General features: G+C 36.5%; 1 protein-coding gene across 47 annotated transcripts in view; it reads left to right on the plus strand.

The window, feature by feature from the left end:
- The window catches only part of RIMS2 (regulating synaptic membrane exocytosis 2), a 718020-nt gene that overhangs the window by 316196 nt on the left and 380350 nt on the right, over positions 1–21474 (plus strand). The gene's annotated exons all lie outside the window — the stretch shown is intronic.

A 21474-nucleotide genomic window follows, 5' to 3' on the forward strand; every position in this document is an offset into this window, starting at 1 on the left:
ACTTAAAGGCCTAGTCAAGGCACTTAGGCAAGAGAAATAAATAAGGGCACCCAGATTAGAAAGGAGAATTGTTTGAGCATGACATGACCTTGGGAATAGAAGACCACGCAAACTCTACCAAAAATCTATTAAAATAAACAAATTCAGCAAAGTTACAAGATACAAATCAATAAAATAAATCATTACACATCAATAGTGAGTTTTCTGAAAAACAAATTTTAAAAACACCATTTGAGTAGCTACCAAAAAATTACCTAGGGATAAATTTAACTTAAGAGGTGAAGATCTCTACAATAAAAATTATTAATCATTTTTGAAATAAATTGAAGAGCACAATAAGAAAGACATCCCATGTTCATGAATTGGTACTCAATATCATTAAAATGTCCATTGTACCCAAAGTGATTTATACATTTTTAATGCAACACCTATCATTAATCACAGAAACTAGAAAAAAAACTACTAAAATTTATAGAACTATAAAGATCCTGAAAAGATCCCAAACCAATCTTGAGAAAAAAATAAAGCAGGGGACATTGTACTACCTGACTTTTAAAATATCTTAGGGATGGGGGGGGCAGTGCTGTGGCGCAGCAGGTTAAAGCCCTGGCCTGAAGCACCAGCATCCCATCTGGGTGCTGGTTCGAGACCCAGCTGCCCCACTTTTGATCCAGCTCTCTGCTATGGCCTGGGAAAGCAGTAGAGGATGGCCCAAGTCCTTGGGCCTCTGCACCCATGTGGGAGACCTGGAAGAAGCTCCTGGCTCCTGGCTTCAGATAGGTGCAGCTCCTATCTGAATAGGATATTCAGCCAATTGGGGAGTGTACCGTTGGACAGAAAACCTCTTTCTCTCTCTCTCTCTGCCTCTCCTCTCTCTGTGTAAATCTGGCTTTCAAATTAAAAAAAAAAATCTTAGGGATGGACATTTGGCCTAGCAATTTAAATGCCCCCATCCCACATCAGAGTGCCTAGATTCATTTTCCAGTTCTGACTGCTGACTTAAGGTTACCACCAATGCAGACCTTGGGAGCAGTGGTGACAGATTAAGTCCTTGGGTTCCCACCACCCACATGGAATACCTGGTTTGTGTTCCCAGGTTTTGGTTCTGACCCTTGCCTGTTGTTGGCCCAGCCTCAGCCAACCCAGTCTTTTGAGGAGTGAACCAATGGATGAGAACTTTCTTTCTCTGTCTCTGTTTCTATTTATGCATTTCAAATAGACTAAACTAACAAATAAAAACAAATGTGTAGACCAATGGAAAAGAATAAACCCTAGAAGTAAACTACTACATTTCAGCCAACTGATCCTTGATACTAAGAATACCCATTGGAAAAAGGACAATCTTTTCAATAAATCCTGTTGGGAAAATTGAATACCAGTATGCAAATCCACTCAAAGACCTAAAAGACCTGAAACTTCACAACTCAAGAAGAAAACACAGGGGAAATGCTTCAGGACATTGGAATAGGAAAGGATTTTTTTATCAGACTCCAAAAGCACATAAAATAAAAGCAAAAATGGACAAATGGGATTTCATTAAACTTAAGAACTTATCACAGCGAAAGAAAAATTCAAAAGAGTGAAGAAACAACCTACAGAATGGGAAAAATATTTATAAGTTATGTATTTGGCAGACAGCTAGCTAATAGCCACAATATGTAAGGAATTCAAACAACTCAATAGCAAAAAACGTAATTGAATTAAAAATGAGTAGTAGTTGTGAACAGACTTTTTAAAGGAAGATATACAAATGGTCAACAGTTACATGAAAAAATGTTGAACATCACTAATTAATAGGGAAATGCAAGTAAAACTGAAATGAGGTGTGACCTCAGTCCAATCAGATTGGCTATCATGAAAGAGGCAACAGTTAGTGAATATGATGAAGGTGTGAGGAAAGGAAAAAACTTGTGCACTCTTGGTGGAAATGTAAGTTAGTGCAGCCATTATGGAAAACAACTAAAAATACTAAAAATAGATTTGTACTATGAATCAGCAATTTCACTACTAGTATAAAACTGAGAGAAATGAAATCAATCCATTGAGGAGACATCTGTATTTCCATATTTATTGCAGCACATTGAAAGTAGCCAAGAAGTGGAAACAACCTAAATATCCATTCAATGATGAATGGATAAAGACAATGTGGTGCATACACATGGTGAAATAGTACCCACCATAAAAATGAAATATTGTCATTTGCAGCAGCGTGAATGGAACTGGAGGCCATTATGTTAAGTGAAATAGGCCAGGAAGATTAATTATATAGAGAGTTTAAAAAAAGATGATCCTATAGAAGTTACGAGTATAATGGTGGTTACAGTGCCTAGTTAGGAAAGAATGGGGAAAGATTGATAAATGGGTACTAAGTTATAGTTAGAAAGGAGAAAGAAATTCTGGGGTTTGATTGCACAATAGGGTGACTATAGATAATGCTAATATACTGCATCTGTCACTCAGAAAATACTGGTAGATAGGATCTTGAATCTTTTACCATAAAGGGATGTTATATGAAATAATAGATATATTTACTCTTATTAAACATTATACTATGTATAATTGAAACTTCATGTTGTACCCCATGAATGAATGTAATTTTTATGTGTCAAAATTTCTAAAATTAAAAAAAAATGTTTAAACTATTTACTTTTGGGAATTTTTTTTTCTTTAATGGCTCCTGATCAGTGAAAAGTTTTTGTTTCGTTGTTAAAGTTATAAAAATATCTGATCCTGTACAGTATCTTTCTTTAAAAATCTCCTTTTGAAGTTAGGAATGTGTGTTTAGTAGTCATTACTAATGATAAATGCATAAGTATATTTTCACACATTAAGTTTGAACATTTTTAAAATTTAAGTTTGATTTAATTTTTCATGGTTTTCAGATATTCAATTGAATAAGTAAATGAAAAAAATTACAACTGTATGCATATCTTAGTTTTTTCTTCATAAAACTTCTGTCACTCATTAGATTATCAAAAATGTTTATTTGTACATGTTTGGTTGATATAATTCATGAGGAACCTGTGATCATATTTCCTTAACTTTTTGTTAAACCAGTGATCAGATTTTCATTCTCTGTAAGTGGCTATGGATATAGTAAACATTACAGTCAAATAAAACATAGAAAAAGCAAATAGAGCATGCCTGCATGTACTTCAGAAAGTTCAAGGAAAAATGGAACTAGAAGATGTGTTCTCGTTCACTTTTGTTTAAAGATTTTCTATCTATTTAGTTTTTCAAAATGCATATATCACATGTCCTTTTTGAAAACCCGCTTATATAAAACTGAATGCATTTGAATTATTAGTCATGTTAGTTTAGTATTTAACTCCAAGTATGTTTTTAAAAATCACACTTTTTTAGTTTTCTCTCTCTCTCTCTCTCTTTTTTTTTTTTTTTTTTTTTGACAGGCAGAGTGGACAGTGAGAGAGAGAGAGACAGAGAGAAAGGTCTTCCTTTGCCGTTGGTTCACCCTCCAATGGCTGCTGCAGCTGGCGCGCTGAGGCCAGCACACCGCGCTGATCCGAAGGCAAGAGCCAGGTGCTTCTCCTGGTCTCCCATGCGGGTGCAGAGCCCAAGCACTTGGGCCATCCTCCACTGCACTCCCAGGCCACAGCAGAGAGCTGGCCTGGAAGAGGGGCAACCTGGATAGAATCTGGCACCCCGACTGGGACTAGAATCCGGTGTGCCGGCGCCACAAGGCAGAGGATTAGCCTATTGAGCCGTGGCGCCGGCCCTTTCTCTCTCTTTTTTTTAAAGATTAATTTATTTTTTGAAAGGCAGAGTTACAGAGAGGGAGAGGCAAAGAGAGAGAGGTCCTCCATCCGCTGGTTCATTTCCCAAATAACTGCAATAGCCAGAGCTGGACCAATCCAAAGCCAGGAGCCAGGGGTTCTTCTGGGTTTTCCACGTGTGTGCAGGATCACAAGCAGTTGAGCCATCTTCCACTACTTTCCCAGGCCATAGTGGAGACCTGGTTCAGAAGTGGAGCAGCTGGGAACCGTTGCCCATATGGAATGTTGGCCGTGCAGGCAGTGGCTTTACCCACTACTCCACAGTGTTAGCCCTAGTTTTCCCCTTTTTTGTGTTATTTTCCCCAGCTCTTTGATTGGCTTAATATCTTAATATGTACATTTTAGAGATGAGGAGTGTTCACTTACAGTATAGTGATTAAGCCTTAGAGCCTTGAAGAGCCAATGTTGATGTCCACCATTTAGCAATGACCAGGAATGCATCAAACAAAGGTTCACTATTTGCTACAGTGAGGGAGGCCACAAATCTTGTGAATTAGTAAGGCATCTCAGGAAGAAGTGGTTAAACAGAAACTTGTTAACAGGATTTGGGCTTTTGTTGGTTGATTTGAGGAGGGGCCAACTAAATTGGGTCATTGTTGAATTTGATGCTTAGAAAGTGGAGGCAACTTGAGGCCAATGTCGAAGCTCACTAGGCTAATCCTCTGACTGCGGTGCTGGCTCTCTGGACTGGAAGGCAGCGGAGGATGGCCCAAGTGCTTGGGCCCCTGCACCCACATGTGAGACCAGGAGGAAGCACCTGTCTCCTGGCTTCAGATCGGCGTAGCGCCAGACATAGCTACCATTTGGGGAGTCAACCAATGGAAGGAAGACCTTTCTTTCTGTCTCTCTCTCACTGTCTAACTCTGCCTGTCAAAAAAGAAAAAAAAAAAAAAAGAAAAGAAAAAAGAAAGAAAAGAAAGAAAGTGGAGGAGTGGAGGCAATTTGAGTATAGTAACTGTTATATGCATGGTTGGAGGAACAGAACAATGATAGAGCTGTTACTCAAGAAGTAAAAGTCACTTGTGGCACGCAGGGGAGAGGAATGCTTGATCATTTTGGTTGCACAGACTTGTTCAGACCTGCTTATAGAGTGATATTGTTTTCTTCTTTTTCAATAATAGTTACACTGAACCTTTGACTGCTGTTTATTTTTTGTGAAATAGTTTCCGTTCACTGGAGGTATCAGAATCCAACTAGTAGTTTAAACTGTAGTTTTAAATTCCTCTTCTGCTATTTACTGACTGTGTGATTTTATGGAAGGTAATAACTTTGTGCTCAGTTTACACATTTAAAACATGAGAATTAGGATAATAGTACCTTCTTCCTAAGGATTATTTTGCAAAATGAATTGGTGGGGCACATGTGAAATGCCCTTAATACTACCTGTTACATGATCTGTACCCACTTCAGCTAAACCACACTATGACCACCACATTACCACGATAATAGTAAATAGAATTCATAATGCAGTCCATCTCACGCATTAACGTGACATTACATTTCATTCATTCCCACTATAGATATATAACCTACCTGTCGCTCCCCCTCTTCGCGGAGGAACGACACAGGACCCTGTGCTGTTCTTTTGTCTGCTCGGCCCTCCCCGGGTTTGCTGCTGGTTCTTCCCGGGTTGGCTACCGTCCCTTCCACCTCCGTGGAAGGGCGGTTCCCCCTGCCACTTTCCCCACTTCCGCGGGGGAGCGGCACACCGCCGGCCGGCTCTCTCGGGGGCTGCTCAGGTGTTCCTCAGGTGTTCCTTCAGATAGATGTTCCTGGTGCATGTTGTCTCTCTCCTCCTTTATAGTCCTCTTCCACCAATCCCAACTCTGCTACCCACACGCCGAGTACGCTGCTCTCCTCCAATCAGGAGCAGGTCCTACAGTTTATTGGTTGAACTGGAGGCAGCTGTATAGAAGCTGTTTTTACTCCTCTCCCAGCGCCATATTGTGGGAGAGCAGATGCATAGAGTAAGTCTTAATTCCAGTAATTTAGCTTAGTCCAAGTTGCTCCCCACACCTACCAACTAGACAGAAATGCTCATGTGGACTAGATAGGACATCTTCTCTTTTGTTAGTTGCAGAAAAACTGTCAGATTTTTCCTTTTTGATGTTGTTTATGAGATATATTTATTAACTGGGCAGTAGAACGTGTATGAACATGTATTTCCCTAGAAACTTCTGTTTTTAAATCATATTCATATAGTTACTCAAGAAAAAAAAAAGGTCAGATTTGTTTGTTTTTCCTAAGTTCCTAAATAAAAAATTTCACAGACTTAACCTTCTTAATATGTTTTGCTTCATTCCTTTCTAGTGCCTTCATTCATGATTTCATATTATTAGATTAGGGATTATTAGAATTAGAATTAGGGATTATTAGAATTAGAATTAGGGATTATTAGAATAATCCAATTGATCTTCCCACTACTGAACTTTCAGTTCTTGTCCCTTGGTTTAACTACATTATAGCTAACACAGTAACTAGTAGTACCAGACGGCTGAGGATATCTACTTTGTTTACAAGATGAAAGTTCAAAATGCTTAGCATGCTTTACAATTTTTTAATTTTTATCTTTCATTTCTGGCCTATTTATCCACTTCTAAGTTTGATCCTGATTATCTGTTTCTACTGTATTTAACTGTTGATAAATTTAATTTTTTGTACCATTTTAAATTATTCATGGATGTGTGCCATAAATAATTAAGTAAAATGATATCTTAGGTGTTTTATAAATACCTACAATAATAGGTTTTTGTTGTGGATCGTTGAATGAATACCTGAAGATGTAGATTCAGTTAATGTAGTGCTATCTAACTGTTATTGTTTTCTGTTTTTTCTTTTCTTTATATGACCCACTAGGACACTTTAAATCAATTCTGATTTCATAAGTAAACTTAAACTCTTTCAGGACATGCAACTCACAGAAGCTTGTGCAAGACTGGGATGCAATTGTATATTTAAAGAATTGCAGAGTTTTTCAGATGTCGGGCGACAAGTAAACTCTGCAGTTATCAGTGACTCGGAATTCTTCCTTCCTATTTTACTCTCATTTTTTTTTTCCTGTGACTTTGCTTCTACTAAATGTCAGGCTCTAGGAAGCATTCTTTTATTAGTGAATTGAAGTGTCCAGACTCATACTGATAATTATCTGGCTATCTGGCTAGCTCCTGTGCTTTTTTTTTTTTTTAACTTAGCTCTTATTTAACTGAGCAGTGGGTTATGCTAAGTATTTAACAGCGAGCTTTCTCTGCTTCCCCACCTCACAAAAAAAAAGTCCTGATTTGCAGCATTTGCCTATTGTTGTGGTATCCAGATTCTTGATTGTAAGCTACTTATTGGACACAGAGTTGGGAGGAGATGCTCACAATAGATTCTTGATTAAAGAGAAAATTATGAATTGTGCTGCAAAATTTTGCCTCTTTCATTAGAAATTACTCTCTCCTTGACTTATGCTTCATTCGACAATCAGCTCATATTTTCTGTTCCCACATCCCTGTCTGTCACAAATGGTAGTTTTTTATTTACTTGTTGTTTATCTTTTACTGAAACAGAAGCCAGGGTTCTACACTTTAGAATTCTCTATTTAAGAAAAGTATCTCTCAGGCCCTAGATTGCATTGTGTTTAGCTGTATGTAACATAAAACTCATAACCACAGTGTTTCAATAAAGATGTTTATGCTTTTCTAATGTAAAAAGAAGTCTGGAAGTAGACTGCTGGAAAATGATACTAATGCTCAGCAAAGTCAACAGAGACCTAATTTGTTTAGTGCCCTGCTACCCACAGTGTGTGGCCCTAAATTCACCGGGAAAAGACGACTGTTGAGTTCTAGATAGCAGGCCACAATGCTGTCAAGAAAGTGGGAGGATAGCATATAGAAGGAGCATGTCAGCTGGGGCTCTTTTTTTTTTTTTTTTAGAAAAAAATAGCATTTGTAGAAGCTGTACCTAGTAAACTTCTTTCTAAATCTAATTGGTCTCAAGTGTGTCACATGACTACTTCTAATCATAAAGAGGGCCTGGTAAATTATTTTTTTAATTTTTTTTATTTATAAGATGAGCAAATTTTATGTATTTCATAAACTCAGATTTAAGAGCGGAATGATACTTCCCACTCTATCCTTCCTCCCATCCGTGCTCCCATCCTTGCTCCCACCATCTCTCCTAGTTCCTTTATTTTAATTTTTACAATAACATCAGTTTATTTTATAATCACAAGTTTAGCCCTCCACCAAATAAAGAATTCAACAAGCAGTAAGTAGCAAAAACCACTATTCTTCAAGAGTACAAAGGCTGTAAACAATAATCAAATCTCAAATGTCAATTTCTCTCATGTACATTACATTTTTGTGTGCTCTTTATTAATTGCCGCAATTCAAGGAAAACAGAAATTTTTTGGCGGGGGACTGGTTTATGTCACTAAGCCTGATGGTTTCCAGTTGCATCCATTTTGTGGCTAAAGACATGATTTCATTCCTTTTTTTACAGCTGAGTAGTATTCCATAGTGTATATATGCCACATTTTCTTTGTCTAGTCATCAGATGACAGATGTCTAGGTTGTTGCCGGGAAGAAAATTAGGTTCTATTTTTAAAACGTAGAGAGATTAGATTTTCAGCAGGCAGCCAACTGGGTTTGCCACATTTTCTTACTTTTTGGTCCCCATAAACTCTTTAAAGCTCTTGATTGTCATTAGCTCTCAGTTTAAGCAAAGTGTTATTTTGGTAACATTCTGTGAGCACTAGAATTCTGGGAGCACTAGAGGTGCTACAATTTAATACAATTCTCACTTAAGTATTCTAGGATTTGGGTAGGTAGAATATTCTCCTTCTTTGCTCTAGTTTCATTCTATAAAGAAATGAACACAAGAAGCAATTTTCTTTTTCTTTCTTCCTTCTCCTGGGAACAAGCAGGTCATAGAGAGAGTACATTTTCTTGTTTCTGCTGCAAGTTTTACAGGAAAAGATTGTAAAATAAATAGTCTCAGGCCAGTGTTGTCTCTGATGTGTCTGCATTATTATGAACTTGCTAACAAGAAGCTCACTTTTATGTAGGTGTACCTCAGTTCTTCAATTTCAGTTTTGCCAGTAATAGAGATAATATTTCATGTACCATCTGCCTATTATTTCTGTTTCTGAATTAGGTTAGTAGTTCGATAAAGGGTAGTTTGATGTGAATTACTTGGATAAAAAAGCAACTTGTTGCTGTTGCTTGAGACACATTGACTGATTTATTGTATATTTTTCTAGCTTTAATTAGAACAAGGCTGTCATAATTATCATGAAATTTAATATTAAGCATCTGATCTTGTGATATTTAATCTCAAAATATTTTGATTTATTAAATGACAGTTATTTTTTTTAAACCGTAAAATTGAAAAGACTTTCAAGAAACGTGACTATGGCATCTCATATAAGGTCCCGGACTGCTTACTGCTCACAAAGGGAAAAGAAATTTCCATAAAACCCAGAGTTCATAACTGTCATGACAGCTGGTGAGAAAGTAACACAGACTTCAGGGTCTGTATCAAGGAAGATTTAATTGAAAGTAAGAGAAAACCTTCTGAAATCAGCCTAAAACATAGAGAATTTATTCACCTAATTGGAAACTCCAAAGGTATAAAGCTGATTCAGGCAAGGATTGATCTATTTCAATTCAGAGACCCAATTTCAATTGAAGCTGAGTACATTTGGCTTTATCTGGGGAAGGATCCCCAACTCAAGCCTCTAAATTGACTTGTAGAATCTCCGAGAGTTACATGAATCCTCAATCATGAAATGGGAAATCTGTTTATCAGTAGCATTAGGCAGTTATCCTTAAGAATCAGATTGGACAGTTAAAGTCGTTGTGTTAGTAGTTCTGAAGAGATAAGGTAACATGCACGGTAGTTCTGCTAATAATCATGGCATGCCCCTGCAGTAGGTGAGGCCAATACAATTCCTTCCTTTGGAGAATACCTTCCTTTCCTTCCAAGAAGGAAGTTAAATAGATGCCAGAGAGCCAATAGCTGATAATCATTACCATTGTTTCCATAATGCATTTCCTATTGTCTTCATTCAGAATACTTTAAACCCCAAATTCTGTTTTTAGCTTATCACTTAACACAATATTAGGGAATAAACACAAATGAAAGCTCAAGCAAATAATTTCACAATGTTATATTATCTATCAGTTATTTATTTAAATTGTTAAATAAAATTTAGTATAAAAACATAATTTATCTGGAGTAATTTATGTTAAAACATATTCATATCAAAAAGAAAACCCTAACTCCATTGTTCATTCTGGGGATTCAACTATCTTTATGGGATCTTAAGACAGGATCTTAGCTATCCTTACTCTTTTATAAAGAATACCATGTCTTAAATATTACCAAATCATACCTAATGCCTGTTGAAACTTAACAGCCTTCTTTCACAAAGCCCAGCTTCCCAGCATATTTGATCACATTGTCCCTCATTCTTATTCAGGGCATGTATCCAGCAAGCATTATACTTTGTTTGTTTGTTTTTGCTGGCTCCCATATGTCACTAGAAGAGGAGGTTTGTGAAGAAGTGTGGGGGAAGAAGCTCATTAAAGGCTAAAAGAGCTTTACTGAAGAGAGATTTACTTCAAGGAAAGAGAATGTTAAAGAGATATTTTATAATTTTATTCCATGGGGTGCAGAACTTCTTCACCTCCTCAAAAAACTTTCTTTAAAATTTCCATGTTTTATTGCTTCTGTAGTGCGGCTATGTGGATAATGGGCCAACTTTCTGAGACTGTGAATGGAATAAAAACAGTGACATCTCAAATATAATTATGGTCAGCCATGTTTGCAGATTATCTCATGGAGTCAACCTTATAGTATCTTACTGGTCTTCAAGAACCACGGAATATCTATCTTCCAGAGAATGCACTGGATATACAAACAGTGGGGTTGATTTGCAAAATTTGAAGCAATATAATATTGTTATAGGTAGCTAAGGAGCAACTCACATACATACTGACATGCAGATGTTAGATGCTGTTTTCTCTGTGTCAGAACATTTTGTTGACGAAAGATAAAAGCATGTTTCTCTAACTGATTTAATTGAGTCAGACCTGAATAACCAGATCGTGTAGAAGTAATTTGTGTTCATTCTTTCAGGTTTGTCATAACATATTATGTGCATATTTATTGGAACATAAAAATACAGGAGTTATGTAAGAAATATAGTTACCACAAATACTGTTATTATGAAAGTCTCCACACTTAAATATTTTATTTATTTTAGTTTTGCTTTTATCTGGGTAGTTGTTCCAAATAGTTCTGTATGATTTGGTTATTATAAATTTTTTTCCAAGAAAAATCTTGTTTAGCAAGCTTGTTTTTTATTCTAAAAGAATTTGACTTAATTGTGCTTTCATGGAGATTAGTGGTTGGCTAAAAATCAGGTTTCATTTTATTTATTTATTTGAAAGTCACAGTTACAGAGAGAGAGAGGGAGAATAGAGATATTCCATCCTCTGGTTTATTCCCAAAGTGGCTGCAATGGCCAGGGCTGAGCCAGGCTGAAGCCAGGAGACAGGAGTCTCCTCCCAGTCTCCCACATGGTGGCAGTGGCCCAAGTGCTTGGGCTATTTTTTGCTACTTTCCCCAGACCATTAGCAGGGAACTGAATTGAAAGTGGGGCAGCTGGGACACAACCAGTGCCAAAATTGGATGCTGGCATTGCACACAGCAGCATTACCAGCTATGCCACAACACTGGGCCTGAAAATCAATTTTTTAAAGATCCTGTTGTGTTATCTAGAAACCAACTTTCCTTTAATTCCTCACCTTTCCCTATCTCAAGCAATGCCGTTTCTCTACCTCTGAAAAATTCACTTGAATTCTGAAATTACGCTTATAAAACAAGGAAGATAGTTGGGAGAATGAAGGGGTTGTTATTACTGAGACTTTACATTGAAAGTACATCTTTTGCTGCTTCACTTGAGAGTAGTAATGAGTATTTTTGAAGGTAAAATACAAATAGGGTGAGAATGCAAACTGGTAAAGCCACTATGGAAGTCAGTCTGGAGATTCCTCAGAAACCTGAATATAACCCACCATACAACCCAGCCATCCCACTCCTTGGAATTTACCCAAAGGAAATTAAATTGGCAAACAAAAAAGCTGTCTGCACCTTAATGTTTATTGCAGCTCAATTCACAATAGCTAAGACCTGGAATCAACCCAAATGCCCATCAACAGTAGACTGGATAAAGAAATTATGGGACATGTACTCTATAGAATACTATCCAGCAGTCAAAAACAGTGAAATCGGTCATTTGCCACAAAATGGAGGAATCTGGAACACATCATGCTGACTGAATTAAGCCAGTCCCAAAGGGACAAATATCATATGTTCTCCCTGATCAGTGACAACTAACCAACCACAAAAAAGGAAACCTGTTGAAGTGAAAGGTACACTATGAGAAACAGTGACTTGATCAGCCCTTGTCCTGACTGTTGATGTACAATTTAATACTTTATCCCTTTTAGGATTTTTTTTTGTTCTAGTTAATACTATTGGTTGAACTCTGTAATTAACACACAATTATTCTTAGGTGTTTAAATTTAACTGAAAAGTGATCTCTGTTAAATATAAGAGTGGGAATAAGAAGGGAGGAGATGTACAATTTGGGACATGCTCAGTCGGACTTACCCCAAATGATGGAGTTAGAAATGTGCCAGGGGATTCCAATACAATCCCATCAAGACTGCATGTACCAATGCCATCTCACTAGTCCAAGTGATCAATTTCAGGTCACAGTAGATCATAATGATAGGTCTAAGAGTCAAAGGGATCACATAAATAAGACTAGTGTTAATATTTTTCTACTTGCTCCAAGGAGACAACTTAACAGGTTTTTGGTTATGACTTAAAGCCAAGGTTTCAGAGCAGGAATATTTTATAGGCGTCACTTCCAATAAAAGGAAACAAACACATTTAAAAGTGTATGTGTGTATAAATATATAGAGATGGGCAGATAGATAGATGCTGCATATCTGTAAGCCAAATATGTATAACTAGTTTATTTATTTACTAACTGATAGAATAAAAAAGGGAGAGAACAATCCAACATGGGAAGTTGGATGCACAGCAGACTCATAGAATGGCAGATGTCCTAAACAGCACTCTGGCCTCAGAATCAGCCTTTAAGGCATTTGGATCTGGCTAAAAAGCCCATGAGAGTATTTTAGGCATGGAAAGCCAAGACACTCTGGCAAAACAAACAAACAAACAAACAAACAAAAAAAACCTAAATGAAATATCTCTGTGAGTGAGATCCCAGTGGAAAGAACGGGGCCATCAAGAAGGAGGTACCTTTCTCTGAAGGGAGGAGAGAACTTCCATTTTGACTATGACCTTGTCGAAATAAGATCGAAGTCGGCGAACTCAAAAGGCTTCCATAGCCTTAGCAACTCATGACAAGAGCCTAGGGAGATTACTGACACCATAAACAAGAGTGTCAGATTGTTAAGTTAACAACAGGAGTCACTGTGTACTTACTCCTCATGTAGGATCTCAGTCCTTAATGTGATGTTCAGTGTGAATTAATGCTATAACTAGTACTCAAACAGTATTTTACACTTTATGTTCTGTGTGTGTGCAAACTGATGAAATCTTTACTTAATATATACTAAATTGATCTCTGTATATAAAGATAATTGAAAATGAATCTTGAATGGGAGAGGGAGCGGGAGATGGGAGGGTTGCGGGTGGGAGGGAAGTTATGGGGGGGAAAGCCACTGTAATCCATAAACTGTACTTTAGAAATTTATATTTACTAAATGAAAATAAAAAATACAAATAGTAGAAACAAGTAGTATGAGGTTTGGCTAATGCTATACTACTACTAAGTTTATATTGTAGATGAGCTATGCCATGAGGTTACTTTTTTAAAAAAAAGATTTCATTTATTTGAGAGACAGAGTTAGAAAGAGAGAAAGAGAGAAAGAGAGAGAGAGACAGTTAGAGGGGGAGGGAGAGGGGGAGTGTTAGGGGGAGGGGGAGGGTTAGGGTGATAGTTAGGGGGAGGGAGAGGGGGAAGGGGAGGGAGAGGGAGAGGGAGAGGCTGGCGCTTTTTCTGTGTCTCCCTTTTGGGTGCAAGGGCCCAAGCACTTCGGCCATCTTCTGCTGCTTTTCCAGGCCATAAACAGAGAGCTGGATCGGAAGAGGAGCAGCCAGGACTCAAACTGGTATCCATATAGGATGCTGGCACTGCAGGTGGAGGTTTAGGCTACTACCCTGTAGCATGGCCTCAATGTTTTGTGTATCTTTAGTTACTTGAGTAACTGCCATGTACCGGACACTGAGTAAAGTGACCAAAATGATAATCTCTGCCTGTAGAATTTATATTTTAGCATGTGGAAACAGGCAGTGAATGTGGTCAAATAAAAAATATTAAAAAGTGGCATGTGTTATGAAAGATACAAACATAAAGCATATTAAAAAGGAGTTGGGATTGAGAGTACAGTTGAGTGAAAGAGGAACTTCATGCATGGAAGAGAGCGTTCAGGATTGGCCTCTTGGAGAAAATGAGATTTTAGGGAAGACTTGAAGAAGGTCTCTACTAACTAGCACACTTGACCATGTCTCTACTGCAGTTTGGAGGAATGGTATTCCTGGCAGAGCTAGTAATGGTCCTAAGTTGAGAGCATGCAGGGAATCCAGTATGGCTGGATCTGAGTGAATAGGGGTGGGGGTGCCAGATCCTATAGACCTTGTAAGGAATTTCTTGTTCAGCCTAAGCAAAGTGGGGCATTACTGACTTTTCATTCTTGCATCTGTTGAGACCAGGTCGTGAAGGTATAGGGTAGAAATAGGCAGACAGGTTAGGAAGCTTTTGAAGTAATTCACATGAAAAATGATGCTGACTACCAGGTTTGTACCAATGGAGGTGATGACAAATGTCATGACTATCTGATGGTAGATACAACATGACTTCCTCAATATGGGATGAGCTACTGGAAGGAAAGAATAGCCATTCACTGAGATAGATTGCTGCTTCTACTTAAATTCACTTATTTATATTTCTCACATTTTAAAACACTGTATGATTCTTTTTCAGTGTCCATACATATTCAAGAAGAAACCTAATTATACATATTTGGCTTACAGATATGCAGCATCTATCTATCTGCCCATCTCTATATATTTATACACACATACACTTTTAAATGTGTTTGTTTCCTTTTATTGGAAGTGATGCCTATAAAATATTCCTGCTCTGAAACCTTGGCTTTAAGTCATAACCAAAAACCTGTTAAGTTGTCTCCTTGGAGCAAGTAGAAAAATATTAAGCCAGCTATTGGCATTCAATTAAAAAAAAACTTCCATTCTAAAAGAATATAAAGGTGACAGAGGTTTTCACTGATGATATGGAAGGTACCTGTTGGTTAAAATTACATATATTTTTCCTTCTAATGATTTTTCTGCCTTGTTCATTGTACTTCTTGAAATTATTCTCAAGTGAATCTTTCTTTATTGCGGATTGTTTCTATGGCTGCCACAGATTCAGGTGGAGCTCCTTAAAGCAGGGAAACAAAATCACTGCAGGTTTAGGTTATCTTCTATTACAGAATGGCTTCCAGTCTTTGTGTCTATGTTTGGTATGGCAATTTTAGGAAGGACGTTGGAAGGTGGGAGGAACCATAGGTTACTGTAGGGAAGCATCAGTTACACACAGTTTTCTTGAGACATAATTATTTGAGGTCTTATCCTCACAAATATAAGTTGAAGATGTTATCATGAATAAAAGAAAAAGTAATTTTAATGGCATCTGATTCATGGAATCTTTTATTTTACGCTTTCTGAGTCAGTGTACTAAAATTACATTTATTCTCATGAAAACTTTTTTAGCTCTGAATTGGGCCTTCCTAAATTCGAATGCATACAAAGTGCATACAAAGGAAATAAACAAAACAAAATATATGAAAGTTAAGATGGAAAAAATAGTCTTTAAGGGAGAATTCAAACTCTGGAGGAGTAGAGTGAAGGGAATTGGAGACCTAGAAACTAGAAAGATCAGGAGAGAGTGAAGGGAAACAATAGTGCTGTTAGAGAAGACACAAATCAAAGTCTGGGTGGATGAAATGAAATGAATGGTAGAGGAGTGTGTTGTCAGCAGAGTGTGCATTAGGACACCTCCAAGAAAACTCACTATGGCAAAAGAGAATGAAAGAAAAGTAGAGAAGAATAGCATTTGCTACTATAGCATCAACTGTTAGGTTTCTGAAGTTTTTTGAACTTACCAGCTTGGAAGACTGAAAATATACCATGAGAAAAATAGATTTTTTTCATTTTGATAGGAACTATGGGTCTAAGTGGTTTAATTTTATTATTGGTTAATATTACTGTGATCATGAATTATGGACCATATTATTTTTAATTTAATATCTACAGAAACTTCTATTTCTTGCACCTTTGGGGAAACATTATCATTTCAGTAAAGATTAAGAAACTTGTTATTGAGTAATTGAAATAAAGTTACAGGCTTGTTAAACTATCACTATCTTGTATTTTCACTGTACATTTTATAGTAAAAGCTGAGCTGTTATTTAGAAATACCAGAATTCATATTGAGGAATGTAGTTTATAAGTTTGTAACTCTGCAGTTTTAAGTATAGTGCCCAGAAATGCCTGGATGTAGGTTGCATTTGGTGTTCAGTATTGTGAGGCACTAATCAGCTAAGTACCATAATCCTCCTTGCAAGGGTACATTCTTGCTTGACCTGAGGCTATATACAGCCACATAGTAACAGCATTAAACAGTAACCTTTCCGTTAACTGGCCCATCACCACTAGAGTTTATGAATGCATCCTGGAATGGGTGCTGTGTATATGTAACTTTTTAGCAGTTAGTTTTGGAGTAAAATGATTATAAGCCAAGTAGAGACTTTCAAATCATCTGATTACGGATGGCTCCTATGATTTTGCTAGGGTTAGAAGGATTAAACGAAAGCACTGCCTGGCACAATGTTGATGCATTTTCGTCAACATGATGCTTCCTGCTCGACAGATGTGCATGGTTGAACAAAAGGTAAAACAAAAATATGTTAAATATTTATTGTTATAAGTGAAAGTGTTGGCTTTTGATAAATGTAAATTGATTTGTTAAAAGCTTTTTGTAGGAATGGAGAATGGAGAGTGGAGCCTATAAAATATTTTTAGGATTGAATATGTCTGTTATGTCTTTTTTGTAATGTGTTTTAACAGCTTTGAGTTTTGGAATTTTATTATAATGTGATGCTATATAGTTAGAATTATATAACTGTATTAATGAAGTATTATTTTATTTAGCAATATCAGTGCCTTACAAAGCTTTTAAACATGTGGGGGTACTTTTTCAGATTATTGATTATTCAATTTTCATTTTTATTCCTTGGTTTGTAAAATGCTGATTTTTAATGATCTCTACTAATAAATATTGTGAGTAGGAGATTTTCATATAGGTCATGCTTAATTGTAATGATATATAATTTGAATTTACAGAGGTTTACAGTCTGTTTTTCATACTCTGTATCATATGATTCTTTAAAACTGCATTTGTCTTAAGAGTTAAAAATATGTGAACAGTAAATCTAAGCTTTCCATGTACTATTTCACTGTCATTATAAATATTTTCAAATGTTAACTGTATTGTGTTTTCAGAAGATGGATGATTGTTTCACATTATATAATGTCAGTGTTATGGGTTATGTAGAAACAAGCCACCTAACATGCTAAAGGTTGTAAATATTAAAATGGAAATTATCATAAAAGCATAATGACTTAATATACAGTATGTATAATATACATTTATACATCTATGCACATATATACATATATATACATATGTATATTACAAAACTGACTTTGGGAAATTAGGAAAGTACTTTAATTAGGAAAGAAAGTTAATATTATAAATTTTCCATCAGTCAATATGACTATTAGATTTTTAAATACTCTAACTGGTAGTGTTTCTTGCTTACACTATGATGCCTGGTTGAATAACATTTACAATCAAGCATCCAGTGTGTTACTTGGCTAGAATATTTTGAAATACATTGAATAGCTAGTTAAATGACAAAATACATGAATAGTAGATAGAAATGCTACTTATTAAGGTAGGTTCAGAATGTTTAAAATATGAATTTAAATAGTTATAGCTAAGAGCACTACAAATATCTATAAATATTATTATAGCAAACTAGGTTTCAATAAAAAGTAAGATGAGCAGAGATTAGATAAATAAAAAATGAACATAAAATATATTAATGTTTTAACAGAAATAGTGATTAATAGGATGCATAGGAGTGAAAATGTGTTACATAATGTCACAAATACATTTTATTCTAAGGAAGGGCATAATTTTTAAACCTGCCTAGATGTTTAGTTGAGTTAATTCCTTTGAATTATAATTTATGGATTAAATGCATTGTGATTTTTAGAGAAGTATACAAATTATTATTATCTTCTATAACTAAGTGTTCTTTGCCTGATAATAAATAAAATGCTAAGATTTGCATATAAAGACCAGTAGCAATGATACAGATTAGAGATATATACTTAAATTTTTATGGATTTTCTTAAATTTCTGAAAAGAACACATAATCTAAGCAATGTAGAAGTTTTAAAATTTAAAGGAGAGCAGGTTTGAAATAACTAATGATATAGTTTATAAAAATTGATTTGAGGTACTGGCTCTGTGACATATTGGTAAAGCTGCTGCCTGCAGGGCTGACATCCCATATGAACATCACTTCAAGTCCTGGCTGCCTCACTTCCAATCCAGCTCTATGCTGTGGTCTGGAAAATCAGTAGAAGTTGGCCCAAGTCCTTGGATCCCTGCAGCCATATAGGAAACCTGGAGGAAGCTCCTGGCTCCTGGCTCCTGGCTCCAGATCGGCATAGCTCCAAGCTGTTGAGGCCATTTGGGGAGTGAACCAATGGATGAAAGACCCCTCTCTCTCTCCCTGCTTCCCTCCCTATCTTTCTCTCTCTCTCTCTCTTCTCTCTCTCTGCCTCTGCCTCTCTGTAACTCTATATTTCAAATAAATAAATAAAATCTTTAAAAAAATTGATTTGAAGGGCCGGGCTGTGGGTTAGTGGGTAAAGCTACCGTCTGCAGTGCTGGCATCCCATGTGGGTGCCGGTTGAGTCCCAGCTGCTCTACTTTCAATCCAACTTTCTGCTATGGCCTGGGAAAGCAGTGGAAGATGGCCCAAGTCCTTGGGTCCCTGCACCTGCGTGGGAGACCCGGAAGAACCTCCTGGCTTCTGCTTCAGATCAGCACAGCTCCTGCTGTTGCAGCCAACTGGGGAGTGAACCAGAGTATGGAAGACTTTCTCTCTCTCTCTTTCTCCTCTCTCTGTGTGACTCTGACTTATAAATAAATAAATCTTTAAAAAAATTGATTTGATAGAATATTTTAATACTTTGGAATTACTGACAGATTCTTCACTGTTTGGCAAGAATATTCTCAGAATGAAATCTTGACTTACTTCCAGCATAGCTGTAATATACCAAAATGTCCTGTACTTTGAAATGTATTTTTAAAAACCTACATCCATTTTAAGTAACTGTGATAATAGTCATCCCAATTTCAGCATATAACCACTGTTCTATTTTTACTTAAATCCAGTACGAATCAGCATCTACTGTATGATTCACAGGCTTCAGGCAAATTTCATAATCTCTAGAACAAAGTGATTACTGGATTTAATGATGAATTCAATTTTCCTAGGGTATTATTTTAAAAAAAGCACTTAGATGGCTTGCTAGGGACTAATTATTAATATCCTTTAATTTTTAATAGGACATAAATATTCTTATTTATTAATAATATATATGTAAGACTCACTGTGTTCACTTTATATTTATTCTGTTCACTTTAAAAGGTTCATACTAATTCCTCAGGGTTGGAATAAAGTGCTTTTGTTCTCATACTTCTATACTGTAATACCTTATGTGATGTTAAGTGTTATTGAAAGTTCTTATTACTTTCAGCTTTCATTTAGTCATATTAACTTGATGAAATTGATGTAAAAATATGTGGTGCCAGTCCTTAAGAAATGAAAAAAAGGCTTTATAATCATCTAGCTTTTTTTCTTTAAAGATTTTATTTATTTGAGAGGTAGAGTTACAGAGAGAGGGAGAGACAGAGAAGTCTTCTGTCCATTGGTTCACTTCCCAAATGTACACGATGGCTGGAGCTGAGCCGATTTGAAGCCCAAAGCCATGAGCTTCTTACAGGTCTCCCACGTGGGTGCAGGAGCACAAGCACTTAGGCCATCTTCCACTGCTTTCCCCAGCCATAGCAGAGAGCTGGATCAGAAGAGGAGCAGGCAGAACACAAACCGGCGCCCATATGGGATGCCGGTGCTGCAGGTAGAGGCTTAGCCCCCTACAACACAGCTCCGGCCGCTCATCTAGCTTCTTATTTCTAGGTTTCTATTCTGTGTTATAGATTGTTCTAATCCAGTTTGTTTGTCAAAATAATATATGTGTTAATGTATATTACCTACCTTTTGTTTTAGAAAAGTGGACTTCAAAGATTAAATGACTATATACAAATACCTGATTAACAGCAAAACTAGTATTAAGAAATTCAAATGTCTTACTTCTAGTGTTCTTTTCATAATATATTACCACTACATGAGAAGTATTTCTCCCCTTTAGTCATATGTATACAAATAATGACAAAAGTAAAATAAAGGATGCATCTCACACACACATGATATTGTATAGGTTGTTACCATATTTTAGTTCCCCATTTTGACTGTAAATTTGAATTGTAAGAGTCTGTGGTTCTATGTGACAATTTTCACCCAAAATATTTGTAATGAAGTTATAAATGCATTATATATAAATGTAAATACTAAAAAAATCAAATCCACTTGGTTAATAATAAAACATTTACTATGAAACTTCAGGTTACAGTTTACCTAGCTTTGCACTTCTGAGAAATTTGAAACGTAGAAGAGATATGGAAGTTATTATTATGCATTTGTTGTTGGCAGGTATATGGGCAGACATGAAAGTCTTGGGCAAGCTCCTGAGATTCATAGCAGTTTCCTGACATCTGTTGTGAGAACTCTTGTCTTTAGTTCTCCAGACTAAGACTAGCAGCATTAACTTCCCTGGCCTTCATTCTTCTGGTACATTCTGCAGTCATGTAGCTTCAGAGTTGTGTATTAAAACCGTTCTTACCTGGAAAACTTACAGTGAGATGTTTTTATTAGTGAATCCTAGTGGATATATTGCCAGATTGTATTCTGGATCTGAGGGAAAAGGCCTGTATCAACTTGGGGGAAACGTTAGAGAAGAGTGACGATTTGGCTGGATTGTGCTATTCCACTCTGTCATTTCTGTGCTCTTGCTTTTGGGCCAAAAAGATGCTGTCCAAAAAATTTACTATTGCACTGGCAAATATTGGTCATCTTTAACTTCAACTGGCTCCACTCTTTTCATTATTTCCTATTTATGTTCTGGCAAAACCCCATAACAGTTATTCTAGATTTTTTTCTCCTCAGGATTCTAATCCTATTGCTTCCCATGGCTAGTAGTTGACATTATCTGAGTTCCTGCCAGAGAAAAAAGCAATATAAATGTTTTGTTGACCAAGTTTATGTATGTTTCATGCAATAAAAATAGCAGGCCTTTCTGATCTCTAGGGTTTTTGTGATAGATAATTAAA

Source organism: Oryctolagus cuniculus, chromosome 6 (genome assembly GCF_051225735.1).
Source record: "Oryctolagus cuniculus isolate XC-2025 breed Fujian yellow rabbit chromosome 6, ASM5122573v1, whole genome shotgun sequence".
NCBI lineage: Eukaryota > Metazoa > Chordata > Mammalia > Lagomorpha > Leporidae > Oryctolagus > Oryctolagus cuniculus.